At 39.4% G+C, this 13,306-nt stretch overlaps 1 pseudogene; it reads left to right on the forward strand.

Annotated features, from left to right (window-relative positions):
• The first annotated feature begins 1,700 nt into the window (after positions 1-1,700).
• Positions 1,701-2,126, forward strand: LOC119040012 (putative coiled-coil-helix-coiled-coil-helix domain-containing protein CHCHD2P9, mitochondrial; annotated as a pseudogene).
• The last annotated feature ends 11,180 nt before the right edge of the window (positions 2,127-13,306 follow it).

Below are 13,306 nucleotides of genomic sequence, written 5' to 3' on the forward strand. Positions count from 1 at the left end.
TGCGTCACTAAAGTTGAAAATGTGGTTTGTAAGTGTGAAACCAATTTGTTTTCAAATATTAAAAATAATAGAAAGAAAATTTTGTTAAAATATATGTAGGGTTACTTGCAAAGTCATATGTCAAGAAGACATATGAAGAGAGCTTGAAAAATGTTCTTGCTGAGATTAAATATTATATATAATAGCATCCTTCCTAAATGTGAGGAATTCAGTACCCACCTTTCATTATATTCTCCTCCTAACTTGTTCTCATATTTCACTTGCTCAAAGAGAGAAAGAACTGAAAAGTTCTGTTTACACCATTTGTGGGATAATGAAAATTCTAATTTTTATCAAGACAATTTTATACATAGATGCAAAACCACTGGATTGTGAAGTTTGAGTCCTCACACTATGCAATAGAACTGTGTTTGTCCAACCTGGGGGTAGAAAGTGCTAGTGACTTCCAAAGCGCCCAGAAATTGTGGTGGTAGCAGCAGTAATGCAGCCTAACTTGGTATTCTAATGTACACCTCACCGTTTGGCACACGGAGGTGACAGCATTTTAATAGTCAACTGTAGATGATAGGTAGTAACTCATATATCCTGACATATTTTTTCTTGTTGTTCTGTTCCAACTGTCTTAATTTTCCCTCATTGCTCTCCCCTGCCCAGCCCAACTGCCACTCACACAGTCAATCCCCACCAATATCTTTTTTTAATCTGAATTGTTGCTACAATTTTAAGTTGTCTCTATTGCTGGTTTATCTTTCACTTATTTGTTTAATTTTTAAGTATTTGATCATGTTTACAAAACTATAAAACTATTATATACTATAAAAATACTAAAGATAAAAAGTTATAGTCCTCCCCTTCCCTTTCCATTTGAATCCACATGTATACCCTTATAATCCTGAAACACCAATTCGTAAGAACCTCTGCACCCCAATGTTCATAGCAGCACTATTTAGCCAAGTGCTAGAAAGAGCCTAAGTGCCCATCAGTAAATGAGTGAATCAAAAAACTGTGCTACATTTACATAGTACCGGAATACTATGCAGCAGAAAGAAAGAAAGCACCCCTGCTTTTCCGAACAATGTAGATGGAACTGAAGAGTATTATGTGAAGTGAAATAAGCAGGTGGAGAAAAACAAATGCCATATGATCTCACCTTTAAGTGGAACCTCATGAAAGAATCAAACAACCGAGCAAAACATAACCAGAGACAAAGAAATAAGGAACAAACTGTCAGTGACGAGAGGGGAGCGGGGAGGGGGAGAAGAATAACAGGGGAAAGAAGGGAAAGGGTCTAGTCAGGGAACACGCATGAAGGACCCGTGGTAACAGACCACAGGGGACTGACTGAGTGGGGGAGGGGAGAGCAACGAGGAAAAATTGGGACAATTGTAGTTGAACAACAATGAAAAAAGGAAAAAATCTACATGTCATCATTTTGAACAGGTAATGTTTGGATAAGGGATGGAGGTGTAATAAATACTTTTACATGCATTAAATTCCATGTAAACATCATCATAAAATCACCCCGATTTTTATATCTTTTCAATTTTTTGCTAGATGGTCAGTATTTTGGTTATGCTTTGTTTTGCAAATTTTCATTTCTGATCTGCTTTCAGTTCTCTGGTGAGCTCTCCATCTCCAGAAGCCGCCGGGCTCCCCTCCGAGTTTCACACTTTTACATGCAGAGCCGCAGTGCAGTTGTGATGCCACGTGCAAGGCAAAGCCGCACCTCCCTTGTGGCCCCGCCGGCCAGCCAGGCACCTCAAAGCTGCGCCCAGGCCGGGACCAGCAGCTCAGCCACCAACGCCAGCCCCACCATCTGCTTTGAGCTCACCTGCTGCCGGCACCCCAGCAGCCAGGTCTCATGGCCCAGATGGCAACCCCTGCAGCTGGTGTGGCTGTGGGCTCTGCTGCGGGCCACACGCCAGGTCATGTTATCACCGAGGGCTTCAGTGGAGGAAGTAATGCCGCGGCCTCAGAGCCTGGCATCGCTTACCAGGAGCCTCGGCAGGTGTACCCGCAGCAGCAGCAGTTTCGCCCATACCACTATGAGACGAAACAGTTTTGGGGGTGGGTGTGCACAGAATCAGAGTGACCTTAAGTTTTGTGAGTGTTTCACAAGGTGCTGAATTTTCACGAGATTTGCAAATGGATTAGCCTACTTGAGAAGTTCATATTGAAGAAATGGAAAAACATCTCTCATGACCAAGTTAATTTAGTATAAAAATATAGCTGATAGTGAAAGTATGAAATTACCAGTTAAACCTCTCCTATCATTAATAGTTTCCTTGCCTCAGAATTGCAATGCAAAAGAGATTTCTTACTATATAGAAGCTCACTGAGGTGGTATTGAGTGTGGAGCTGGGCAAATGTTTGGGTGGCCTCCTTAAACCAGCTTCTGTGATGTTAATGTTAGTGAATCAATTAGAATGAAGTGATTTTCTCCCCCCAAAAATGTTAATTATGGAAAAGTGAACATAAGTCACAACTTTCTGGTTTACCAAATTTTTAGGACTATAAGATGCACCAGACCATAAGATATACCTAGGTTTTAGAGGAGGCAAATAGGGAAAAAATCTGAAGCCAAAAATGTGGTAAAATATCTAATAGCATAGATAACATAGGCCACTGGCCCCCACCCTCCCCCACACAGAGCCAGGTAAGCTACATCTAGACCATAAGACACACACCCCTTTTCCTCCCAAATTTGGGGGGTACGTCTTATAGTCCAAAAAATACAGTAACAATTGTTGTATTCAATCTGTTGTCTCCAATATGAAAATTGAAGATATTAGTGCATGCACATCTCTCCTTATTTCACCCCAGTCCCTACCACCTCACATTCTGGGGCTTGCCAGTTTATTATTACTTTAACTTTGTCAACTATAACAACCTCTACATTTTGGTCTACAACTGTAATCCTCATAGTTTGTTAACCTCTTATTTCTTATTATAGCTTTCTAATGCCACAGGTCTTCAGTTGATTCTCATGCTTAGCTTGATTTCTTCATCAGTTACAGCAGAAATATTTGAGAAAATGGGGTGGGCAAAAGTGGGTTTACAGTTGTAAGTAAATTCAACAGAGCTTAATCTTGTATTATTATTTATTAATTATTATAGTATTTTCCATACAAACAACTATAAACCTACTTTTGCCCTACCCTGTATGTTTGTTTTGTCTTTATTAATAAACAATTTGGCTTGAAATAAAGTCTCGGTTTCCCCTTTACTCTCTTTTCTAAGACTACTAAAGATATCGCTCCAATAGCTCCAAACTTTGAGGCCAATCTCATTTTTTCTTCCTGAACCTCACTAATTCTTTCTACCTAGATATCAGTGAAGCTCCTTTTTATTTTTCTTCAGGTTTGTTGCTTCAGCAGGCCATGAATTAGAGGATTTTTTAAAGTGTTTCTTGTATTGCCTTTCACATCCACCCTTATGTTTTCTTCTTTTATTTGTTTGCTTCCCTTTTTTTAATCCTCACCCAAGGACAAGCTCATTAATATTAGAGAGAGGAGAATGAAGGGAGAGAGGGAGAGAAACATCGATGAAAGAGAGAATATTCATCTGTTGCCTTCTTGAACATACCCCAACTGCAGGTCAAACTCACAACCTAGGTATGTGCCCTGACTGGGAATTGAACCCACAACCTTTCAGTTCACCTGACCATGCTCAACCAACTAAGCTACATAGGGTAGGGCAGAGTTATTTTTTTAATACCTTTTTGTTTCTGGAACAAACTAATGGAAGGGAATAACAAATTCTCCTGAAGATCAGAAGATGTGGGCTCCAGAATTTGATATAAATAGATAACTTTGGATTACTCATTGATGCTCTCTGGGACTTAATTTCTAGGTGGTGCTATAGGAGAAAAGATTACATCATCTCCAACAAATCTTCTAGCTCCCAAATCCAATGATACCCGTTCAGATTCCCAGCTTTCTACAATGTTTACTAACTCACTTCAATCCTTGGTAAGCTGAGAGTATTATAAGAAACGTAAATTAATTATAACAAAGAAGAGAGAACAAATGCGGATATCTCTTTAGCTCTTCCTCTTTGCTACAGGTTCAATGGGATACATTAAACATAAATAAATGTTCATTTGTGTGATGTTATAAAGATATGGAATAACTACTAGGAGGGAACAAAAAGTAGTCAAAGCTTCAGGTCTTTTTCTCAGCAGCCTTGTCCACATTTGCTTGGAAGCATCATACTGAGCTGGAAGGGCCCTGAGCTGCGCATCATGAAATCTGGGTTCTGGTATGAGTTTGGGCAACTGATCCAGGGAACCCCAGGTTTGAACCCTGCCTTTGCCATTTCCTAGCTGTGTGCTTTTGAACAAATTGTAAAGCTTCTCTTAACCCTTGTTTCCTTGTATGCAAAATGACAATAATTATCCTTGCTTTCCAGAGGTATTGTGGGCATTAAACAAAGCATATTTATTTAAATGGATGTTTAGTTCTCTACCTTCCAGCCACTTCCTCTCTGAAATATCTTCTCACGTTAACATTCTATAGTCTAATTAAAATTGGGATAATGTAGTATATTATTCATTCCCTCCTATTTCTCTGTGATATTTTTGTAAGGTACCCACTATTATAGCTTGGGTGGAATATTTTTCTGTTACTTCTAAGTCTCATTTTTTAAAAAAATATTTGCCGAAGACCCATTTATAGTTCCTAATTAGGCATGACAAATGTATCCCTGAGACCACCATTTACTAATTGCAAAATACACATCATAAAAATACATAAAAATAAAGAAAACTGCCTGATAGCAGCTAGATTTTTTTTCATTTCTCTACCTAGCAAATTCTTTAGATTTGGGGAATTCTCTGAGGTCAACAGGAAATCAGGCATGTGGAAAGAAACTTGACATTTTATATCTAAATATTCATCTGAAGAATTTAAATTTGACATGAAATCTTGCTCAATTAAAGAAAAGAACAAGTTAAATATAGCATTTTGCAAATAACAAACAGGTGCTGGTGAGCACACTGTAAAAATGCAAAACAGAAATAAAATATATGCTTAACTGCTTTAACTCTTTTAATTTTGTCTCCTGAAGCTATGCATCATCTAGCTAGGTGATTGATGATATCATTTAAATTCAATTCTCAAAAAAATAGCCTATTAGATCACAAATAAAATTGTCATATTTTCTACTTGCAAAAAGAAAAGGTGGGTTATAAATAAATTAGTAGTCTAACATCTCCTCTCAGGGGATCTCCCATTGGGCCTTTTTAAAGTAATGAGCAGTGTGGTGGAATCTACTCTGAAATCAGCTCTGTTTATTAGCAACGTGACCTTGGGCGAATTGCTCAACCTGCTCAAGGCCTCACTCTCTTTGTCTCTAAAGTGGGGGTAAAAGACAAACAACAGAAATTAAAATAACCAAATCTCAAGTGGTTGTTTTAAAGACCAGGTTAAGAAAGCAACCTTGAAATGGCATTGTAAAACTAAATGGCATTATTAATAATTAAATTAAATAATTGATAATAACTATTAATTATTAAAATAAAATCCTGGCGCCTTTGTTTTATATTTTATTTCTTCACAACCCCAAGTCTAGAATATTTTATTTCTCCTCTTTGCTCAATTTTTAGGAGAAAGTATGAATTTTGAGAAACTATCCCATTCCTCTAGGTTTGACCTTCAAATGTACAGCATTAATAAGTCCCACATAATTAAATCAACACCTCTTTGTTGAGCTTCTTGTGTAAAATGCCTTTCATTAGGTATAAGTAGAGAAGAAATGCAGCCCATGTTAGTGTATGGGACTTACTGAAATAGAATTACAGTAAACAAAACTCCCCTCCAGTATAGGCAGTGCTGAACATTTCAGTAATCTTCTTAAAAGGATTTGATCTCCTCTTTTTCTGGGTCCCCCTGTGCTGAATATCTTCCTTTTGTTTCTGTGGACTCAGCTCCTTGCTTTGCCATCTTGCTCTCTGCCCTCAGGGGGCTGATCTGGCTGGCTACATTGGCCTCCCTTGCCCTGGGGGCCTTCAGTGAAGGATCCCCCCCCCCCACAGGAGAATGGAGAGGGGGAAGAGGGAAAGCCTGGGGTATGTCCTTCTGTGAGCTGGCTGTGTCCCTCAGGTGAAGGTCACAGCTTCTTCTGTTCTGTTCTGGGCATTACTTCTTCCTCCACTCTTCTTCACCTAGGGGTAGTGCATCTCTGCACTATACTTCCCTTAATGGTTTTCCATCACCCTTTGCAACTTTGTAATACTCTCTTTATTCAAATCTTTTCAAATTACCCAATTTAAATGGTCTTCTATTTGCTGCCAAGACCCTGATGGACAACTGCCTACTCCCAAATTTCCACCCACCTCTGCCTCTTATCTGTCCACTTCCAATTTAGGTCCTATTTGGCTTGATATCTCTAAGCCAGTGTTTCTCAATTTAGGAACTTGCAGATTCTGAAAATACATTTCTGGCCTCTCAGGAGTCCATAGACACCAGTGTGAAAAGCACTGATATATCCATTGTTCAATTCCCACCTCCGAACACAAGATCCCTATGGGTTAATTCTTTTTCTATTTAAAGGAATCCGACCATATTAGAAAGGAGTCAAAATAACAATTATATGTTATTGTTTGTTTCTATAATTTATTATGTTACAAAATCTCCATGGTCTATAAACCTGTAGTTCTTAGAACTAAAATATAATCATAGAGAGAGTTAAATCCAGTGCTTTGATTTTTTAAATGAACTAAGACTTAGAGAAGTTAAGAGATTTTACTCAAGGCCAAACAGCTTTCATTGACCAAGTTGCTATCTGTTCCCTGAGTCTTAATCCAATGTTATTTTCTGTCCAACACCGTACCAAATTTACACTATCTTATACAGAAAATAATGAGAAATAAAATGTTCTGTGCCTGAATAGGAGCACTTTTCTAAGAATCCGTTCCTAAAATAGGTGAGAAATTATAGACTTGTGAGACATTAGGGATAGAAGATGTGTTCAGACTGCCCCTGAGTCTCTAGACAGGGAATCTGAGCCCCAGTTCAGACCCCTATCTTGAGCTCCTCATATTTCCTGAAATATTTCCATGGCATTTTCCCCATTGCTTTCATAACCTCTAATGGGACTCTGAATAATTTCATACCCTGAGTATCTCCATAAATCTGTCATTTTTCCTGATGATAGGATTGTAAGGCTCAAAGAGATGGTAAGATATGTATAAGATAATGAAAAAACAAAAGATGCCATCTGATGGAGAATATCACAAGAACTAACCTGTAAATTAAAATACGTAAATTAGTTAGCAGTTTTCTTGATTCTAGTTTGATGGTAACTGACCAAGGCTCCCTGAAAGAGGACACACATGCCCGGTGAGCCCACAAAGTCAAGGTGCCCATGGCAGTGCAGTGTTCAGTCAGCATGCGCTTGTGCTAACGTTTACACAGGATGCCATCACCGGCATGAGACGTTCAAGACAAAGTTTTCAATCTCTGCCTGGGGAAGGCGTGACTGCCATTCAATCCACAGGAACATGTCAAAAGATAGTATTAACACCAAGCAGACATCATTTTTCATCTTAAAGGGGATATTAAATAAGCATAGTAAATTCATACAGGTGAGCCTACATGCAGTGGCCATAAAACAGCACATTGTTCAGGTTGAATTCTTTTATGAATCCTTATTCCACGAGTCAATTGGCCAATAACTTTGCCAAATTGTTAATATCTGTATTGAGGAAGGCCATGAAACTGAGGCCCATGGCCACCACTATGATAAAATCAATTCCAATTTCCTTCTTCTACCAGTATCAGTGGGTACACTGAAATTTGAACAGAGATGTTTGAGATTTTTCCTTTGATATCCCTTTCAGGAAACCAGGGCCAGCATCTGGTCATTACCTTTTGCTTACCTCTGAAACAGAAAGGCTTTTTAGAACATAGGCATTCTGCTCAAATTTGACAACATCTAAATGTAATCCATAGAAATTTGCTGCAGAATAAGCTAGAATTTTGTGCCTCACAAAAAGACATTTCTACTTACTCCACCCTCCATCTCTAATGGCAGTGCTATGACTCTCTGAGGCTCACCTGACTGAAAGAGGGTCCTTTATCCTTTGTGGTGGCAGAGCCTGTTCTTTGCTGTGAAACCTCTAAATTGGATGCAAATCTAGAGAGTCCAGGAGTACCTCCCATGAAGCCTGCTGGAGTGTTTTACCCAGACTGGTCAGAGTTAGGGCCTTGAACTCAGTCTTGGCTCTGAATCCTGGTGTAACCCTGGCCCAATTCATTAACCTTTCTGAGGGTCCATGGTGTCATCTACAAAACTGAACACAGATATTTATGCAGTGGGATGGATGAGGGGTTAAAGAGAGACTATATGCAGCTTACACTGAAGTTCAGCTCCAGCCCTGGGGTTTAACCAAAATCTGGTAGGTATTTCAACTTTGGCCTTGATCTTTGAAAGGTATAATAAACAATTTACCTACTTTATCATCATTTCTTGTATCCCCCACTTCAAGAATGGTCAATGATTGTGGATTCTCACCAGTTACCAGATCAATATAATACTTGATAATATTGGCAATAAGAGCAGGGGGTTCTATTAAGACTCACCATTGACCTAAGAATATTCACCTTCTAGTATATCTAAGTTATTTCTGACCCTACTTTATTTGTCTACCTAGTCTTCATCACAAACTGATGTATTAGCATAATAACATTTATGTTTTCTATATATTGTCTGTCTCCCTAGCTAGTATATAAGCTATATCAGGGCAGGAATTTCATTTGTTTTGTTTACTGTAGTGTCCCTGGTGCCTAGAACAGTACCAGCCTCTCCACAGGCCCTCAATAAATTATTGTGGAAGGAGGAAAGGAAGGAAGGGAGGGAGAGAGGATGGAAGGGAGGAAGGAAGGAAGGAAGGAAGGAAGGAAGGAAGGAAGGAAGGAAGGAAGGAAGGAAGGAAGGAAGGAAGGAAGGAAGGAAGGAAGGAAGATGCAATAGATCCTAATCTCTGTCCTCATACTTAGGTCTGCAAGGACAATTGTTTTCTTTGAGTGTTTTTAACCCGTGAGAGTGATCTCCCTGGTGGGTTTGTCCATCACACCTAAGGTCTGGAGCCTGACACTATATCAAGGGAGCAGAGAGTCGACACCACATCCTCACAGTCTTCTTGCCATGCTGACTCCCACAGAAATATCTCTTCTGATTGTCTACTCCCCCAGATTTCTTTGGATTTAGTGGTGCTCTCTCGTCTACTTCTGAACCATTCCTGGACACATAGGAATTACTCTGCAGCTCCCACACCATGCTAGAATTCAGAGAAATTATGAGTATCTAAGGTCTATTCAGGACACAGCATTTCTCTTTTGGATATCTGTCACTTTCCCAGGACTCTATATAGAAGAGGGCTCAGAGACCCTCTTTTTCAGATGCTATAAACTCATCTGGGCTTTCAAGCAAGCCCACTCATCTCAGTATGGGGCTCGGCTCAGACGCCAAGGCACACCAAACTTCTTTCTTAGGGGCACATCAGTGTTTCTTGTAGGATAGTCTTCTATCTCTACTGACAGATATTTTTCCAATCTTCACCAGAAAGTTTGAGAATTCTCAGAGCCTGTGCTTTTGAAACACAGGCCAGGACAATGACTTTTTCTCTGCTGTATGTAGTCACTTTCTTCTTCTGAGCCAGTGAACACAAACGAGTTTAGTTGGCCAAACGCAGGAGAAAGGTCAAGGGATAACAGCTAATGTGAGGGAAAAAACAGTCATTGGCATTTCTAAAACATCATACCACACACTGGTGTACACCCATGCCCATGCACACACACAATGAGTAAATTTAAAAATACCAGTCCAGCTGTTTAAGCCTCTCTATAAAAATCTTCAGCTTTCTTATATTCGGCTAATGGCAATTTATAGAAGAGCTTTCAAATCCTTGTTCTAATAAACTTGTCTAAGCAATGCCAACAATATCCATAAATAGATACAGTACCAGACCCCTAACATCTGGGCACAGGAAGCACCCTGGCAGGTGGCAGGCCCTGTGGTCAGAGGAGGCAGACCTCCTCTGAGAAGCCCTTCCTGGTTTCTCCATACAATGGTCACCAGCCCCTCACTGTATCCTATTATAATTCAGTGGCTAGGCAGCAAGTTGCTGAAAACTCTAAAGAACAATGGCTTAAAGAAAAGATGCTTATTTTCCCCTCATGTAAAATGAAATTTTAAGGTACAAAGCCCAAAGCTGGGGGCTGGCCTCTTGATCACCAAAGACCTGGATGCAGAGGTCAACCTGCTCTCGCTGCTGCCCTACTCTCTCCCTCCATGACTTCCACCTCAGTTTCAACACGCGTGTTCAGACTCCAGCTACCACGTCCCAGACAGCAGTAAAAGACAGATGACAAAGCAATATCCCTTTATCTTTGGAAACATCCCAGATGTTGCACATAGAACTTCTGCTTATTTCCCATGGGCTTTAAGTTAATGCAAGGACACACCTACCTCTATAGTGGAATTTGGTAAATGGTACTTTAGCTGAAGGGCATTCTAACCAAATGCGGGGTTCTTAGTTGTAAGAAAAAAGAAAAGGTGATAGAAGGCATCAGCAGTTTCTCTCACTCTTTGTAAAATGGTCACCACGTCTTTTACCTGTCTTTTCAAGCAGTTGGTAAGTCCCTCGAAGAAAGAGAAAACAAAACATTGTCCCATTCATCTTTCTTCCCAAGATTCTAAGAGGGCCTGACTAGAGTTACACTCAATAGATGTTTGTTAATAAAGGAGAATTTGAAGTACCTGTAATGTGCCGAGCACAAAATGCCTGTAGTCTCTAGTTCTTAATCAAAATACAAAACAAAACCATTAAAAGTACACTGAAAAAAACCTGTTTCAATCCCATTTTATAAAAAGAAGGAATCAGACTAATAAATATTGAGCAACTTACACAGACCTCATGTCCCATAAGTGGCAGACTCCAAGGTCACTCTTTTCACTATGTGGGCTCCCCTACCTGCTGCCTCTATAGTTTACTTCCCTGCAACTAATGTGACACTACCAGGGAGGTAACATAGATCTCTGAACCTTAGTTTATTGGCCCATATCAGGGCCATGCCATTGGAAGAAATGACTGGTGAGAACATTGTGTCCTGGTTCTTGAGGGTGAAAGCTGGGTACATCTCTTTGACTTACCATGAAATCCCTTCTTCATCTGATCTCACACTTTACCATTCACTCCAATTGTTCCTTCAACCCAAGCTCTACTCCAAGGGCCAGCTGATAAAATAACCTTCTGCTCTGCCTTGATGACTGCTTATTCCCTTTGTGTAGATTTTTGCTCATCCCAGTAGAGGGACTCTAACATTACCTAGACCACCAAGAGTGATAGTTGCAGAGTTCATTCTTATCTGAGGTTTCTGCCCCACTTAGTAAGACTCTGTGGCTCTCCTTGGCTCTTCACGTTACTGTGGTCACAAAAAAAATAGATCCTTATAGCCCCCTCCTCTCCATCTTGACAGGGCCTTAAAATAGTTTACTATCTAAAAATCTATTCCCCCAAATCCACTGATGTAGTATATTCTGTATCTATTACTATAACACAAATTATGCCTAAGCATATAATGCCACATAATTATCTTTATAAACCCTCTAACCAAATACACTTTATATACTTATTAAACTAATAAAATCCCAATAAAATTTCATATTGATCTATATTGCATGCTATATTACACTATTTTACCTTTCAAATGGAGAAATTCTTAAACACTGTTAGCGTATACAAGTAGAATTCATCACAGATCAAGATTAGAATGCAAGGTTTTTGGAAAAATGGGCTAATTATATGTCTTAAGTGTCTATATTCTCTGGCCCTCACCTTGCCATGTGTCATATCAACTATCACTTACTGAATTCTCAGATCGATCCACATGGAATACAATGTCTACAGCCTGTGAATCAGACCCCAGCCCTAACTGTTCATTGGACTATATTCAGCAGCAAATTACATTCTCCTAAGAAAGCAATATTGTAGCCTATGACCAACAATGTTTAGCTTAGTTTTGTTTTGTTCTCGCTTTCTTTCCAAATAGTTATTTTCATGAAACCAATTTGACTTATGAAAGGATGGTTTTCCTCCTGTTTGGGCCCAACCCTTTCTGACCAAGCCATATGGTAATAAATAGCATTTTAAGACTATTTTTTTAAACCAGGATAGCATATGGCCTAACCGTTGGTAGACACTCCTCATTTTCCTCAGGAAGTGCTGATGAGAGCCCTGCTATCACCTCACCAGGCTGCTGAGCACAGCCAGTGAGAGGCAAATGCAAACACCACTGGCATCCTCTAGGCACAGAGTTGGGACATGAACTTCAGGGTCTTTCAAGGGACTGGGCAGGACCTGGAACAGGTCTGGAAATTCTGGAAAACTTTTCAGAGAAGAATATGAAACCATAAAGAACAATTCTATTTTAACTAAATTTAAGATAAATATATTAATGCTGACTACACACCAAGAATAATATGAGGCACCAGACACACATAGATCAGAAGACATTCTTCCCAGCTTCAATGGGCTTACAGACCAAGGAGGGAGATACAGTTATCCCTACTTAGCTTACCCATGTCACACTGTGCCATGGATTCCAATAAAGGCATAAGAATAAAGAGAAGAGCAAGAATAAGAAAGTAAATACAAATACAAAAACAAATATAATAATAACTAATATTTGCTGAGTGATTACTGTGAGCTCTAAATGCATTATCTCTTATATTCCTCATAGCAACCCATCAGGTACGAGTCAAAACTCTGTGTTTTGTAAGCAAAGAAATGCTATTAGGATGAGCAGACTGAAATAACAAATTCTGCCTTCAGGCTTTGGGGAAAGCTTCACGAAGGAAGTAACATTTGTTAGGATCATCAAATCTGGTTCCTGGGATAGGCCCCACCAGGCAGCAATGGGACTTCATAATAATGGGACTTCACTAATAGAAATTACATACTGGGGGATTTCCTACGCAGTTGCTAATGGGGAACGTGCCTATACGAGATGACTAAATATGTTGTTCTAGGCCATTAAAATTGCATTATGCATATGCTGAGGTTGGAATCGGCTAAAACATTATGAAGGGCTGCTAATCTGATCACTAGACCATATTCAGTAAATTTGCTCAGGGATGAGGCAAAATTAAAATTATAAATCCAGCTGTAAATAAGGAAATAATTGGATGGACTACATTAGTTGATGGGAGTTTGTGGCCAGCTCCAACCTTTTAAAAAATTTACTTTTTATAAAATATTTTGTGCATTCAAAAAAGTATGTCTATTGACTAGCTAAGGTATAAA

Source organism: Artibeus jamaicensis, unplaced genomic scaffold (assembly GCF_021234435.1).
Source record: "Artibeus jamaicensis isolate MK-2021 breed Jamaican fruit bat unplaced genomic scaffold, CSHL_Jam_final scaffold_1019, whole genome shotgun sequence".
NCBI classification, from domain to species: Eukaryota; Metazoa; Chordata; class Mammalia; order Chiroptera; family Phyllostomidae; genus Artibeus; species Artibeus jamaicensis.